Below are 17,527 nucleotides of genomic sequence, written 5' to 3'. Positions count from 1 at the left end.
TAAAGACCATGTTCTAAAATGTGTAATTCACATGTTTGGGAACAATAATCAGAAAATTCAGTTTCCCTGTTGTAAACTACAGCTGCATATTTTCTTTCTCTGCAAATGTGTATTTTTTTAAATGTTGACCAAAACTGTAAATTAGTTTATACACAGCAGTTTACAACCCATGAGAAATCTAGTGGATATTTCATTCATAGAACTGAAAAAAATTGCTATACCTGGGTTGGTTTTTTTTGGGGGGTGAGGGTATTGAATTTTTGATTTGTTTGTTTTTGGACCACACCTGGCAGAGCTCAGGGGTTGCTCCTGGCTCTTGGATGACTATTTGGGATTGCGGGAATCAAACCCGTGTCCATCCTGGGTTGGCCACATGCAAGGTGAATGCCCTACCACTGTGCTATCATTCTGGCCCAGCTATACCTACTTAAACTTTTTCAAATGGCTCCAAGTTTGAAATTTTTCTGCTCCAACACAGAAAAGAATGCTTTTATATTAATAAGAGTTCACCAAGGAAAATGTAATATTCAAAATGAATGTGCCTTCCTAAATAATAGCAACACTAGAAATGGGTCCCTGAAATGATCATCATTAGAACTGATAGAACGTTACAGAATGATCACTGGCATATGTGGAATTTAGACACACCATGAGTTAGCAACAAAGGGCCAAAGGCAACACCACCCACAGGAGAATTGATTCACAACAACTGAGTTTTTGCAGAGGGGGGAGGTGAAAGGGACAGTTTTGGGGGTCCTTGTGGAGAGGGAGCTGGGTACCCTGAGGATAGGCATTAGTGTTGTGTGCATTGGGAAACATTCATTAACAGTCCTAGATCACAGGACTTCACTTAATCAACAGAAGAACTGATAGAATGTTCATAGATATACCAAATCCTCCTTTATCCTTTGCTGTTTTGCTCTGGTCTGGGCTTTGGCTTTGGGCTGCTTCATAGTTATAAAAGTTCTATTCATTTTTGTGCTTTTCAGATCCACTATGCCTTTACATTGTGATTTTGTTCATTCACATATCCATTTGCTCTGGGCAAACAGGCAGGAAAAGTATTCAAATTGGGGAATCCTGGCACAGACAGTGTGTGGCCAGCGGCAAAACAGAGAAGGGGAGTAGTCAAGGTGTGTGGGGCTACATGCCAACTTTGAACTATTTTCAGATGTGATTGGGTGGGATACAGGGCACAAGCTACTCTAAGGCCTTCACTAGGTCACCTGAGGCCCTTTCCTGCCTTCCTGAGCTTCTTGCATGGCTTAACCTGCACGACCTGAGAGTCACACTCAGGCAGGTTTGCAAACCCTATGGCTGACCCATGCTAAACATGGAGACTGAGAGATGGACAAAGACTGAGGGGCAGAGACTGAGAGATGGGCAGAGACTGAGAGATGGACAGAGACTGAGATACAGAGACTGAAGATAGGCAGATACTGAGAGACATACAGAGAATGAGAGACAGAGGATTGAGAGGTTCTCTTCAGAGTCCAAGGCGTAGTTGAGTCTGGGTGGAGGCAGCACCTCTCTTTAGAGTCCCTGAGCTCAGTCTCCGCTCACATCCCTCCGGCTCCCCAACTCACATCCCTGGAATTCTCAGGCTATTTTTCTCCCCACATGAGTGTGAGTTGGGTTTAGGGCCTCTGAAAATCGCTTCCTTCCAAGCCTGTGATTTGCTTTATTTATAGAGCTGTTCTAGTCACGTTTCTCCTGGGTCCAGCTAGTGCCACACTGGAAAGAGCCCATGTTTCAGTGGCCTGGGCCCCACCAAGCTCAGTTTTGTGCCCTTGAAGAGCTGAAGAGGACCAAGATCTACTCCTGAGAGACTATGTTTAGGCACCAAATTTCAGAAAAGTGCACGTGTTCTCCCTGAAGAACAAATAGCCCTGGTTACACCTGAGTCTTCTCTGCAAGATGGATTTTTTGTTTTTGTTTTTGTTTTATTGCGGGGGGAGGTTTGGGTCACACCCGGCAGTGCTCAGGGGTTACTCCTGGCTCTATGCTCAGAAATTGCCCCCAGCAGGTTCGGGGACCATATGGGATGCCAGGATTCGAACCACCGACCTTCTGATTGCAAGGCAAATGCCTTACCTCCATGCTATCTCTCCGGCCCCATGCAAGATGAATTTGGCTCTCCTCCCCAGTGCCTTCGACCTGCTGCTCTGGGCATGGGCCAGAGTCTCTGATCACTGAGAAATCATCTTCTGCCCTGGGCTAAGCCTGGTAAAGAGAATCTATTGCCCCCAGAATGTCACTTGGTATGGGAAGGTTCAGGCTGAGAGTAAATGGACCATTTTAATTAAAATGACTAGAGATCACAGTGGCATCTCTACCTTTGTCAGGGGATGGAAAAGGCAAGCTAATCTCTCTGATTAAAAATGATATTTCAATACTGAGCTGGTTTTCATCTTTCAACGTGTTCCTTCTGTCTTCCTCTCTCCTGAAGCAAACATTCTGTGGTCGAGATTTCAACCCCCAAATTTCTACCCTTTTATTTGAGAGAAATCCACAGATGTGCCCTCTGCCTGGTGAGTTCTGGCATGACATCTTGAGATGGGGAGACCCGAATATTTTTCCTTCTCAGCCTCTACCTTATTCATCCTTTAATAACTTCAAAATCTTCTGAGAAATTTGGCAGTTGTGGAAATAATCCAACCAAACCTAAAGCATGCTTCAAGCTTTCAGATGCAAGCCTCAGTGATTTGTTCTCCTCTTGAACAATTATTCCTTGTACTGGTCATTACATTCTCCTATACCCATTTCCTCATATTGATTAACAACAGTCAAAATAAAAACTAATGTTGATAAAAATCACCCCAAGATATCAAACAACATAAGTTAACCACTCTGCATGTACTTGACCCTCTACAGTGGTAAATGCCAGTTATATCTGTATAGAACTCAGGGGAACATCCCCAAGATAAAATATATATATATATATATATATATATATATATATATACATATATCAACTAAATTGGCTGGAGACATAGTACAGCAACCAGAGTGCCATGCAGCTGACCCAAGTTCTATCCCCAGTACCCTTTATGGTTTCCTGTACAGAGCCAGGAGAAACCCTTGAATATCACTGGATGTGGCCCAAACCCAAAAACAACAACAACAACTCAACTATAGATACTGTCATTACAAAATACTGATGCAGCAACACATGATACTTCAGCAGCCTTGGAGAAGATGGAAATAACCAGACACGTGGAGTCACTGTGTTTTCCTTGGAAATGGAGGAATCTGTAGAAAGAAGCAGAAGGTCATGGAGGACAAGGCTGACCTAAGCACCCCTTGCCCAGGTAGTACCAGATTCCATTGCTGGGAAACTTTCACTAGAGAAAGGACAGATCCACACTTACACACCTGGAGAGACAGAGTCCTGAGCCTGCTGGTGTCCATGCTGGGGAAGGGCAGGGTCCAGGGTCTCCTCAACAGCAACTCTGAATTGGGTGGTTTGTGGGACAGGGGGACCCTGCCAGGGACTTGGGCAGGAGCTGAGGCAGGTGGCAGCATCCCACAGGTTGCCACTGGCCATTGGCCATAGAACATGGTCCCCGGGGTCAATGATTCTCTCCCCAGACCTGATGCCATGTGTGTACATGTGTATGTATATGTGCATATGTGTATGTATGTGGAACAGACCATCTCTCCCTTTCTGATCTGCATCACTGTTTCATGCATTAAATGAGATGCATGTGTGAGGGCCCAGGTCCTGCACCTGCTCTATTAAGCACAGGTGGAACAGATATTCAGGAGAGTATCATGAGCCTGGGGGCTCTAGTATTCTCAAACAGTATTTGGGAGTATCTCTTTCCCTCACAGGTCCTCTCATGGGTCCTGAGAGTCCCCATGGGGTGGATGTTTGTGGTTCTACAGGGAAGTGAGGGTCGTGCAGAAGAGGCAAGAGCCTGGGATGTGTGCAGCCCACAGCTGGGTCCCTGGTGGACACTGATAACAGTACCGCATGGTGTGATGTCTACACAATGTGCCACTCTGAGTTTAAAAATCCCTCCATGCTAAAATGGTTTATATTGACTTTTGGCAAGTATTCATTGCTGGTGAAAGTCTAGCTAGCCCCAAATCCCAAGTATTGGGGTTTGCAACAACAGAATGTAGAGCCCTCTGGGGCCATATGGAAAGCTGGGATTAAATCTGGGTCAGCTTCAAGGCAAGTGCCCTTCCCCTGTACTATCTCTCCAGCATCCAGGTTGGATTTCTTTATCCTAATTTCAGTTTTCAAGGGCCTAATATTTATAGAGAGTGTGGGATTCATTCACTCATTCATTCATTCTTTCTTGGATCCTTAGCAAGTTGCATCTCCAAAGATGGGAAAGGATATGGTATTGGAAAATTAATACAAAGATGTATTAAGTATGAAAACAAATCAAAAGAAATATAGAGTCAACAGTACCTTGATCATCATGGTGAATTTGGCTTATTCAAAGCAAGGATTCTTAAGATGAAAATATCATAATATGTTTGATTTTCTAAACATCCACAGTATTTAATATCTTTTTTAATTAATTTTTTATTTTTAATTATGAGAACAATGATGCAAAGAGGACAAGGTAAAGTTACAGTGAAAGGACAATCGCCCATAAACAGAGTTCTCAGAGGAAATCCCCCTGCTGACGCCTAAATATTGAACTTACAGTCAAAGAACATTAAGAAAAATAAGGCAGAACCCATGTACAATTACTTTGTCCACAAGTCCCCAGATTGTAGTACATTATAACATTTCTTAGCAGTACACAAAGCAATCTAAAGCCATGAGATTTATGTGACTCCTTAAACATTGAAGGCATAGTATTTTTTTTATTTTCATGCACATGCATATTAGTTTAAGTTAACATCAAAAGTTTAAGAGGTTAGTTTAAGGGTTAGTCAAAAGGGCACAGTAAAAACGGTATTAGAGTGGCAAATATTGTTTGCATAGGCCCACCAAAATATGGGGACATGGAAAGGAAAAGCCTTGTTCTAAATACAAGGAGACCCTACCCCTGAAGTTTCCTGGCATAAGACCAACTCTAGGCTCCAGGCAAACTAGTTTATTCAATCCAAGTCATTGTCTGTAGTGCCAATACAGTTTTATTTTTCACGCAGGCTCTATTGTTGGCATCAGGTTTTTGTATTAAAGATCCTCGAATCTGCACAAGTATTTAATCTCTTACATTTCTATTTTGTTATCAAGCATTCTTTTTTTTATCTCCTGAAGCCTTTACTCACACCACACAGGTATTTTTTATAATATCTTTATTTAAGCACCATGACTACAAATATGTTTGTAGCTTGGTTTCAGTTATAAAACACACAGGTATTTTTTTAATGAATGAAAAATTCCACGATTGGTATGACAGTCCCATCAACAGCACTAGATTATTTCTACAGCTTTGACCTAGACTTCAAAGTCATCTCAGAGGTTCCCTGAAAATTGGATAGTAAAAAGCTGTCTTTGTATTTGGCTAGAAATAGGCAGTCAGTTTGCTTTTTTTTTTTTCCATAACTAACATGTTCTTTTGACAAGGATTCTCATTTCGTTTAGAGAGAGGAGAAATGACTCGCTGGAGTCATGTGAAGTTCTGAGCCTGGGTGACCATGGTGGGGCCTGTCCGTTTGCAGAGTTAGATGATGGCTCATAAAAGACCTCTAAGGTGGATGAGGCCAGCAGGCAGGTGATGAGCCCATGGAATCCGGGCCTGAGAGCATCGCTTTTCTCTATGCTCAGGCAGGGATGTGGTACTCTTCCACCGAGTTCTCTAAACTGCACATTGTGGGGTGGCTGTGGGCATCCAGGCATGCATGCCCCAGTTCTGCCAGGCTCCTGCTGCAGAGCTGCTGGGTGTAGCCAGCCTGCTGCTAGGGTTCGCACATCTGCAGAAATCTCTCTGGCTCCTTGCCGGTAGGCTGGTTATCTGGCCATGGCGGCAGCATCTCCTGCTCTGAGCAGGATGTACTGCAGCCCGACCAGCAGGGCTGTCCCCAAAGGTGTCATGACTTTGACATATTGCCATCAGAATGTGTCACATGAGCCTGAGCTGCTAGCTGCAAAGGCTAGGGCTGAAGCCAGACCCTCCTCCTATGCCAACAACCCTCTCCCGGCCTCGCTTTAGCCTCCATTTCTCCAGAAAAGAAAACCAATTGCTTTGGAAGGAAGCGAGTTATTTTAAGAAAGAAAATAACTTCTTTCTGGCCCAGTCACACTTGGTTTCCTCCTTTTTTCTCAGCGTTTTCAGAACCTTCTAGCAGCCCACATAAATACAAAGAAATCTTTGCTGCCTAGAAGCTTGTGAAGGTTCCTGTAGCTGCTGCCAGGTCCCAAATGATCCTTGGAGAGTGGATTTTAGTGTAATATCCCATATACTTGATTTTTTTTTCTCTTGCAGTGCTCAAAGCTTACTCTGAGTTCCAGTGCCATATCTGCTCTTAACACCTGCCCTGAGTTGCAGTTACTCTGCTAAGCAGCCGCCTGTTCAGGGACATGATGTAAGATTGGATGTCACACACATCAGTGGTCGCTCAGGGTGCCAGGTGAGCAGGCTCAGAGAGGGTTTGCCAGGCACCATGGGGGCCCTCACTCTGACACTCTGGTTTTGCCTTCACATGGCAACACATCTCTCCTGTGCTGCAGAAGCTGCTTTCCAGCCTGCCACGATGTGTCTTCCCAATAAACTCAGATGTGAAAAGATGCCAACAGAGGCTCCCTCTGGCTTTTCCAGGAGGTGCGAGGTTAAGCTGGGCTGGGCAGTTCCTGACACTGCGATTTTGTGGGTACCACTCTGCCTTCTATGCCCTTTTCAGGGGCACTTCTGGGAAGCTAGACCATGAAGTTTGCCCCAGGAAAGTTTCTCTGTGGCCACAGCCAGTGTTGACTCCTTCTCAGCGAGGGAATCTTTAATGAGCTGTTTCTGTGCACAGAAATTGCCCCCCGACAGTATTTTTACCCTTTGTTCAGCTCTGGCTCTGGAGAATGTGAGGGCCTGGCTCTTCAGGGAGAAGCACCCCGGATTCCAGCGGAACCTGGATGCTGCCTACAGCATCTCTGTGCTGTTGTCCTGTCTCCCCCACCACCACCACCAGGTCAAGACCTTCTTTCTGACATTGAGGGGAGGAGGTGGCAAAGGTTTGGAAGCATCTTGGGGTGTCTAGATTTCAGCCCATTGGGAGGTGGAAGAGGAGGATTTGCTCCAACTCTGAGAATGAGAGAGTCACTGCCCTTTGTACTCTGGGATGGCTTTGGGCAACAGCAGATTCCACACCGATGAGCCCATCCTGGGAAAGTCTGGGGTGCTAGGAAGGAGGGAAAGGACCTGAAGCAGTGTTGTATTAAATAATTAACGATGGGGCTGGATGGAGGTGGATGCCATCCCAGGCCACGTGGCTCTGCAACCCCCATCCAGCTGGCGGGTCCCAGGCCCAGGTGAAAGGCGGAATCAAGACTCACTCATAGGCAGGCATCAGGAAGCATCAGCTTTATTCATGCCCTATCCACCACATGTGTGTGGCCTACATCATAACCTTTCAAGCATTCAGCCATTCTTAGCCCTGCATCTTAACTCCTTTCAGCCATCTCCCTTTGGCCTCCATTCTGGTCAAAGACCAAAAGAGGCAGAGACCCAGAAGCCAGAGCGCTCAGCAGGGCAGACCCCTAATCCCCTGGCTCCAGGGTTTATCACCTATCCCAAGACCCCTCCCAGGAATGGGCGGGGTCTTGCAGGTAAGGTCACACCTAATATTCAGTTCCCAAGACCCCTCCCAGAAATGGGCGGGTCTCAGAAAGGTACACCTAAATCCAGGGTGGAGTTACAAAGCAGGAGATGGCCCTGTCCTCTGCCCCAGAGCCCACTGACCCCTCCAGAAATGCTCTGACTTTTTCCCTGCTTCATATCCCCCTATACTTGCCCCAAACGAGTTCCCCAAAGTGAGAACACCAGGAGCTGACACCTTCTATCTCTCTGGTGGGGAGAACTTTATGGCTGGCCAAGAAACTTGCTTCAGCCATGAGTGCCTATGGCTGTCAGCCTGGGAGCCCCAAAAAGCTGGGTACAGGGCCTCGTCCTCTTTGACCCTATGCATTGTTGTAGGAGCTAAGCAGGCGCTGTGCCCCCAGTCAGGCTTTTCTCTGCATCCCAACAGTACCTTGAACTCCACCAGGAGTGAGCTCTAAGCACAAAGTCAAGAGCACAGCCTTGAGCACAGAGCCAGGAGTCAACCCTGAGCATCACCAGGTGTGGCCCCAGAACAAACAAAGGGAGGAAAATGAAAGGAAAAAAGACCCAAACTGAAGTACTGGGGTTTCTTGGAAAAGGCCTAACAAAGCTGTGTTCTGGATGATGTGAGGAGGCGGAAGCCAGAGCAGAGATCGGGAGAGACGGTGGGCTGATCCTCGATTGAACATGAGCTTAATGTGGGCCATCCAAGCCACAGGGGAATCAACTCCAGTTAGGCCATACAGAGAGAAAGTCAGGGTTAATGCACTCACCTTACATGCGGCCATCTGGGTTCCATCCCCAGCTCTGTGGAAGGCCACTGATACTAGGAGAGATCCTGAGCACTACCAAGTCTAGCTCTCCCTCTCTCCACCCAATAAAGAAACTCTCAAGTAGGCCTGGACAATGAATGCCGCCTGCCCTGCCATCTATAAGCAATGAGGCTTCTTGCCACTATTTTAGGGCACAGCAAACTGGCGGAGTGGTCCTGAGCCTTCCCTTTGTGCCCTACAAAAGTCTTGCCCCTGAGCTTAGCTCCACCCCGGAATGGGGGTGTCTCAGCTCCTGGCTTGCAGTGTGTTTGCTGAAGGCTCTACATGGAGGTGAGAGCAGGGCTGTGTCTACCCTCGGAGTCAGCCTCTGCTCTGGCCATGCAGCCTGAGAGCTGGATCCAGGCTCTGTGCCAGGCTCTCCCTCTTGTTCACTCATGTCTCTTACTCTCACTCTCATTTTCTATCTCTCTTCTGTGTCTCATTTTTGCTCCCTTGCTCTCCCTGCCTCTCTCACTCTGTCTCTCTCACTGTCTCTGTCTCACTGTTTCTCTCACAATCTCTGTCTCCGTCTCTCTATCTCTCTGTCTCTCTAAGAGAAAACAAAGAGATGTTCAGCTGTTGCTGGCTTCACTTCTTTGACTTCTTTAGAATTTCCAGGCGCTGCTGAAAGGTTTATCTGACCCTGATGAAGCAGCAGGAATCTGAAATCCAGCCGCTTCTGGTAGCAATTTACAGGTTTTCAGACACCAACCTATGCCAGGCCCCTGCCTCAATGTACTGATGAAAAGGCCAAAACAGCTGATGTCGATAAGTAAACGTCCCCTTCCCATTGCCAGGCTGCCAGCTAACCCTGGCAACCTCACTCAAGGAAGACTCAGAGACGGAGGGAGATGTGAGTATGGTCAGATCCTATCCTGGATCCTTCCAAAATGCCAGGCAAGAGTCAACCCATCTTAGATGCCTGCAGCTTTTGGGATGAGGGCTCCAGGCTTATCCATCGAAAAGGCCAGCAGGTGTCATGAGCCCTCAGTACCCAGCCAGAACACAGTGAGGGCTCGAGACTTTGGAGCTTAGGACTGGAGGAAAGATTCGGTTCGAGGCCACTGAGAGCAGGATGGCTGGCACTTTCTCGGCATTTTTTGCAGCAAAAGGAAATCCAATGATTCCAGGAGGAAATTACTCCAGGCTTCTCCTTTCCGAGGGAAACACAGTTGCTCTCTAAGTCAACTTGACTGAGATCAGATGTGATGGCTCTGCCCATCAGCTGAGTTATTAAATGCCTTGAATAAGCCTTTCCAGAGCAGTGAGTACGATGCTGAGCAGATGCAGAAACCCCATGGGTATTCTCTCTGGAATGAGCAGGAATCATTCATTTGCTTTGGTATCTTGAGACAGTGATGAATAAAAGCTCTTAGACAACCTGGGGAGACGTCTCAGAGGTTATTGAAAACCTTGTCAGGACACGCCCGGCTCCTGGTCTGAGTGTGTGTTCAATAATCTACTGATAAGTCTCATACTTCCAGGACTCAACCCAGAGTCTTTAGCTTCCTCTCCAGCACATCCTGATTAAAACAAATAAATATTGAGGAAAACCTGGTGAACTGGGAAAGTTCATGCTAAACCAAGCTGAGAAGGCCTGGAGATTCTAGCACTGTGATTTGCAGCCCTTGAGGTTAACCAGCTGGAAGGAGCCTGGAGATAGGACAGTGATCAGACACTCATCTCCCCCAGCTCAGGTTCCTGCCACCTCTCAGCCCCAGAGCACACCAGGTACAGCCGTGAGGCCCCAAGCACCTTTAGGGACCCACAGGACCAGTCCACGAGTCCTTGGCCATCATTGGAGAACTTTCATAGGCGGACCCAGAACCCTTACCAGCCACACTGTGTCTTTTCCCAGCTAGCTCCAAGCTCCACCCAGTGCCAGGCTGTGACCAAGACAGATGAAAACGTGGGTCGCCGAGGTCAGCGTGGTCTGGCATCCTCTGCTACCAAGGCTCCCCCCTCAGCCATGGGTCCACAGCCAGTTCTAGTTCTAGTTCTAGTTCTTTGGTTAAAAACTCGGCAGCACCTCCTCCTTGTCCTCACCAGCACCCGAGCCCCAGAGCTGTTCTCAGCCCCAGCCAAAGGATTGAAGGTCTGGACTGGCCAGTAACCACTGAATAGAATGGAAATATTCGCAGCTAGAGAACTTTTCACAAAGAAAGTGCCAGGCAATGAGATCTAGAAATATTTGAGAAGACAAGGAAGACAAAAGTTGCATCTGAGAAAACCCATCAAAGGCCAGTTTATTTCTGAAGGATGGTCCAGCCTTCACTAGAAGCCAGAAACCCAGAAAGTGCTTGGCTGACCCAACTGGATCCAGACACCCCAGATGGCCCCCAGAGCACTTCTAGGAGCAAAGAGCCAGTAGTAAGCCCTGCTGGATCCAAAAACAAACAAAAATTAGGCTAATTAAAATTAAATAAACCTTCCTAAGTTAATGAGGGTCAATTGTATTTTATCCAGTTTGCTTTTAAATCTACTTGACCTGATGTTGTGCTATTTTCTCTTAACATTTTTATCTGCTGTATCAGTACAGAGAATGTGTTTTTATTCCTTATTTGTTTACTTCTGCTTTTGATATAATCTAGCTGTCTAGTTAATCATTTTATTAATATTTCAGAGTCACACTTTATCTTTTTTATTCTTTTTATTGTATCTTGTTTTTAATATCTCACTTATCTTTATTATTTTCTTCCTTCTCACTTATGTAAGTTTATTGTTCTGAGCTTTTTCTAATTTCTAAATTGACCTAGCTAGTTCACTACTCTTCAGATTTCTTCTTTTACAACAAAGTATTTAAGATTGTAAGTTTCTTAGAGATTCTTTTACTCTAAACCAAATTTTTCTCATTTCTATTATGATTTCTTCTTTGACCAATTCATAATAGAAGATACTATTTAATTTCTAATTATAGGAAGCTCATTTTGTTATTTTATTATTTTATTTTCTTATTGAATTTTATAATTATCTTCCAATCACCAAACATGATGCTATACCTTGAATTCTTACTCTGTGGCTCCCAATATACTCAAATTTTAGAAATGATCCATGACTGGGGCCCAAGAGATAGCAAGGAGGTAAGGCATTTGCCTTTCATGCAGAAAGTCATTGGTTCAAATCCCGGCATCCCATAATGTCCCCTGAGCCTGTCAGGAGCGATTTCTGAGCATAGAGCCAGGAGTAACCCCTGAGTGTTGCCGGGTATGACTCAAAAACCAAAAAAAAAAAAGAAAAAGAAAAAAGAAATGATCCATGACTGTTCTTTTTGTTTTGTTTTGTTTTGTTTTGTTTTTGGGTCACATCCAGCAGCTCTCAGGGTTTACTCCTAGCTCTGCGCTCAGAAATCGCTCCTGGCAGGCTCAGTGAACCATATGGGATGCCGAGATTCAAGCCACTGTCCATCCTGGATTGGCTTTGTGCAAGGCAAATGCCCTGCTGCTGTGCTATCTCTCCGCCCCCTTCCCCATGACTGTTTTTTTTTGTTTTGTTTTGTTTTTTTTCAGGCCACACCCATTCGATGCTCAGGGGTTACTCCTGGCTAAGCGCTCAGAAATCGCCCCTGGCTTGGGGGGACCATATGGGACGCCGGGGGATCGAACCGAGGTCCTGATCCTTGGCTAGCGCTTGCAAGGCAGACACCTTACCTCTAGCGCCACCTCGCCGGCCCCCCCCCATGACTGTTTTTAAGGAGAGCATATCCACACTAATTTTAGGGTTTTGTCTTTTATTTATGCCATTAGATTTTGTTAAGTCTTCACTAAATGTATTCCAGGCTTAGCCATGTTAATGAGAGGATTATTAAAATTCCCAAGGTGATAGGTGACCTCACTGTTAAGTGGTGAACACAGGAAATGTTTTTATTTCTATCCACAGTCCTATTCATTTTTGCCTTCTAAACTTAAAACTATATTACCTGGTTCATTTAAGCCTGGAAATAATGTATTTAAGTTGTTCCTTCCCAGTACTGAGACTGTTTAGTGCAAATATCAACAGAGCCAGGCCAGCTCTGATTGCTTTTCCTGCCTGTTAGTGTCACCCTTTTGGTGTATTAATGCATGTGTATATGAATATGTGTGGGTGGGTGTGAATATGTGTTTGAATGCATGTGCAAGTGTGTGTGTGTGTGTGTGTGTGTGTGTGTATGTGTGTAACGTTGGCCTTAGCCTGTTCCTCTCTCCCCAGAGTAACAACCCAACTGTCTGCCCATGGCTCCTCCTCTGTACCCAGAGATTTCCCTGTGAGCCTCTCTCCTTGGCACCTACTGTTTCTGCTGCCACACACAGCTTTGGTTTTGCTGTGTCCCTTTTGCTGGTTCAATCTCTTTTTCAGCCTCTCCACAGGCTTGCTCTCTCAGTGGCTAGCTCTGGAGTGTGCAGCTGAAGTGCTGCAGACTGGACCCTCTTCAGCTGCCCCGAACACTGATGTCTCTACCACTGTGGTCAAAAATGACCCTTGGTCTCATTTCCCTCCCACCTCCTAACCTTTCCCTAGTGACATTTACTCTGTCCTCAGGAATGTCCCCTGAGCCCGTGACAATGTGGAGCGGTGTGTCTGCATTTCTGAAGTCCCTTTGCTCTAAAGTCTCAGTCCTGTCCTGCCCCTTGTTGAAAGTGGAATTTCCAAGTCCCCTGCCATGATCACATTGTTGTCTTGTTCTCCCAGAAGATCTGGTATTGCTTGTCTGGAGATTTGCTCTAATGCTGAGTGTAGGTAGGCATAGTCCATCTGTATGTCTTCCTCATAAATTGAGTTCTTTCCTTTTTTTATTTCTACCTTTCTTCCTTCCTTCCCTTTTTCTTTCCCTTCCTTCCTTCTTTCCTTCTTCCTTCCTTCCTTCCTTTCTTTCTTCCTTCCTTTCTTTCTTTTTTTTTTTAGTTTTTGGGGTCACACCTGGCAGCCCTCAGGGGTTACTCCTGGCTCCATGCTCAGAAATCACTCCTGGCAGACTTGGGGGATCATATGAAATGCCAAGATTCAAACCAATAACCTTCTACATGAAAGGCAAATGCCTTGCCTCCATGCTATCTCTCTGGCCCCTTCCTTTCTTTCTCTTTCTTTCTTTCTTTCTTTCTTTCTTTCTTTCTTTCTTTCTTTCTCTCTCTCTCTTTCTTTCTTTCTTTCTTTCTTTCTTATTTTTCAGTTACTCCTGGCTCTGCACTCAGAAATTACTCCTGGTGGTGCTCATGGAACCATATGGGATACTGGAAATCGAACCTGAGTTGGCCATGTGCAAGGCAGGTGTCCTCCCTGATATCCTAATGCTCCAGTCCCAGATCCTTTATTTTTTACAATAATGCCCTTCTTAATGTCTAGTTGCTGTTTGGCAGTGTTGGTCTGTTATCTGACTTGAGTCTAGTGCCTTTGCTCTCTCTGACCTTCACACACTGACCATCTCTTCATCCCAAACTTGAAACCAGGTATGGTAAAGCTAAGGGAGCATCTACAGACCACCTGAGTTGGGTTTTGCTTTCTCAGTCATACCATGTCATTGGCATTGAGGATGACTTGAGACCTGGCCTGCAATCATGTGGACATTTAGCGTAGGTCCTATCTAAAATAACCTATTTCATGGAGCTAAAATGACAGTGTAGCCAGGAAGGTACTTGTCTTGCACATGGTCAACCCTGGTTCAAAGGACCATGGTACCCCATATGGTCCCCCTAAGCCCCACCAAGAGTGATTCCTGAATTCAGAGCCAGGAGTAACTCCTGAGCATCACCGGTGTGGCCAAAAAAAAATAACATAAAATAAGTCTATTTCAAAGAAAGTGAGGCTACAGGAAATTATGTTTGTGAAGGTCCATGAGGGTCTGAGGGCCCATGGGGGTCTGTGAGGGTCTGAGGGTCTGTGAGGATTTTTGAGGATGGGCATTCAGTGCCTTCTTGTAATGGCTCTCATCCAAGATCTACAATTCCTCACACCTGGGGGATGCAACTTCTCAGTGAACAGGCTCAGTGAATAGGAGTGAGAGTGGGGTCCCATGTACTGAGCACAGGAGTAAGATTGGCGACACCCACCATTTCCATGTGGCCAGACATGAGGATTCCCTTTGCTCAGGAGACACCTTCATTGTGAGTTTGTTCACTTTAGATCCCAGGTGAGCAGATCTGGCCAGTCGATGTATCATGCCTCCTCTGCTGTGTCAAAAATTCTAACACCTTGATCCTTTCCATTAGTTTGGACCTTTCACTCCTCTCGCATTGCAGGGGATCAAACCCAAAACTGGCCCACCCAAGAACAGAATTGACTCATCCCAGAACAATCCCAGAACAGACCTGGTGGCTCAGCCACTGAGCCCACTCTCATCAGACCTTTAAGAAGAAGTAAGTCACCTTGAAAATGACAGAACCGGGGCCGGGCGGTGGCGCTAAAGGTAAGGTGCCTGCCTTGCCTGCGCTAGCCTTGGACGGACCGCAGTTCGATCCCCCAGTGTCCCATATGGTCCCCCAAGCCAGGAGCAACTTCTGAGCGCATAGCCAGGAGTAACCCCTGAGCGTTACTGGGTGTGGCCCAAAAACCAAAAAAAAGAAAATGACAGAACCATTCTTTTTTTCATTTTCCTTTTCCTCTTCCTTTTCCTTTTTCTTCTTTTCTTTTCTTTTCTTTTCTTTTTATTTTTACCATTCAGAGCATGTGGACTGCTATGTACTTTCCTTCCATTTTGTTTGCTTGGGTTTGGTTTCCTCTCCCGTAATCAGTGGTAGGCTTAGTTAGAAAATGAAAACTCATATTTGATTTATCCAGCACAGGAATGAGAAGCCTTGGAAAGTATTAAAAAGCAAATAGGCACACAAGTATCTGCTCTGAGCCGCTGCCGCCCTCTGGTGTTTGCTTGCTAGAATGTCCAGTTTCATTCCAGAAAGATGAATTCTCTACTCCAGTGCTTCTCAATTATTTTCTGTAATGCTTCCCTAGGGAGAAGAAAATATTTTTCGCGCCCCCCGCGCGACTATAAATAGTATCTTTATTTAAAAAAAAACTTTAACCTTAAAAACAAAAAATATAAAATAATTTGAGCTGATTTTTTAATCAGAGGTGATGTCTGGATTAATGGCTACAGTGAGCACGTTTTGCAAATGCATAGCTTTTCGAAGGGAGGTTTGAAGCAGGACACAGCCACTCTCAGCTCCAAGGACATACAGAGACATAAACAGGGGCTTAGCTTGTTATGACAGTGTTTGCCGAGGTCAAATGCACCCCCCTTTAGGGAGCCTCGTGACCCCATTGAGGGGCGCACCCCACTATTTAAGAAGCACGGCTCTACTCCAAAATTTCCAGAACTGTTGTAAAGGCAACAGCTATAGAATCGGAGTGTTTGAAGGGGCTGGTGGGTTTGTGCTGGCCTTCAAGACTACTTCCAGGGGACATGGCCAATACAGTGCTCCCAGGCAGCGATAGCGACGGATACCTGGACCACACCCAGTGCTGCTTCTGGGATCAGGGGCCACACAAGCTTAGGTGTTAGCCTAAAATGGAGCAGCAGTATATATGGGTCCATGGTTGGGTTTGCAGAGAGGAGGCCGTTTGGTTTGGTTTTCAGGTCAAACCCGGCAGTGCTCACTCCTGACTTTGTGCTCAGAGCTCACTTCTGACTGTGCTCATAACTTCTGGCTCTGTGCTCAGGGTTCACTCCTGTCTCTGTGCTCGGTGCTTTGTGCTCAGGGAGCACTCCATACCCTCACACGGATGCCAGCACCTCAAGAAGTTAATCATCTGCTAGGGAACCAATCACTGTTCAGGGGGCATGCATGCAGCATCTCACCTACAGGACCGCGTGCTTCCTAGACCCAACGCTGTGTGTAAAGATCTGTGCAGAGCCAAAAGCATGGCGAGAGGTCGAGTCCTTCCCACATCCCACTGGGTTTATCCCACTCCACCGGGTCCACGTCGCATCCCATGTGCTCCCTGAGCCCACCAGGAGTGATACTAAAGCAGAGGGCCAGGAGGAGGCCCCAAGCAAGTCCCATGTGACCAGAAACCAAAATAAAGAAACAAATGTGTTCTGATTTATTCTTCTTGGTAAAAATTATTACTTATTAGTAAAAATTATTGGTTAGAAAGTCCACCAAAACAAAAAAAATTAGTGAAAATGTCTTTAATAAAGCTGCAGGAATGCTGCTTGGAATGACATGCTCTCCAAAACAAGGCTCAGCTCTTCTTTGCCTTCCAGTGTCCTCACCTGTCCTCCCCAGGTGACACTGCCCACTTCCCAGCTCCTGTCTACTCCACCGGCTCATCTTCCTACTCTGATTCCCCTTTCTCCACCTCAGACTCTCCCTCCTCCCTCTGACTTTTCCTCTAGAAAAGCAGGTTGACTCACCACTTCCCAAAGTTCGACACAAAGAGCCAAAATTTTAAACTGTGAGTGTCAGCGGGCCAAAACAGACAAACACTCACACATATGATTTTAACTATAATATATAAAACACATATTGCATTTTGCCATTTTGAATGAGGGTAAAAATCCTGCAGTGATGGTGAGGGTGTGCTGCATCCTCCACACTCAGAACTAACGGCAAGATGTGACCCAACATGGGACACACAGGTCCCCCACTCGCTGCCCGTGCAGTTGTTTCTAAGGGATGGAAGACAGGACTATGTGCTCGGAGATCTCTCCTCAGAGGTCCCTCCTCAGAAGCAGCAGAACAAAATCCAACTTGGCATAGAGCCACAGTATACAAAATAATGATAAGAGGCAAAGAGCCGCATTCATTTTGGCCAGGAGCCACATGCAGCTTGAGAGCTGCGTGTTCGCCACCCCTGCAAACAGGCCTATGAGAAACAGGGGTCTTTGCCATAAAAGTCCATTTTACAAGGCAAGCCGGCAGCATCCCAGCTCCTAGTGTATCCTTTCCACAGATACCTCCTCTAGACAAGTACCCTCTGGGTGCCAACCTGAGCACTCTGGTCCTCACACTCTGAAGAGGCAAACCGATGACCGAGATGTGCCAGTGGGTCTCCAACAGCCTTCATGAAGAGATATTATGACAATGG

This window comes from Suncus etruscus, chromosome 3 (genome assembly GCF_024139225.1).
Source record: "Suncus etruscus isolate mSunEtr1 chromosome 3, mSunEtr1.pri.cur, whole genome shotgun sequence".
Classification (NCBI taxonomy): Eukaryota; Metazoa; Chordata; class Mammalia; order Eulipotyphla; family Soricidae; genus Suncus; species Suncus etruscus.
This window is presented reverse-complemented; position numbering follows the sequence as displayed.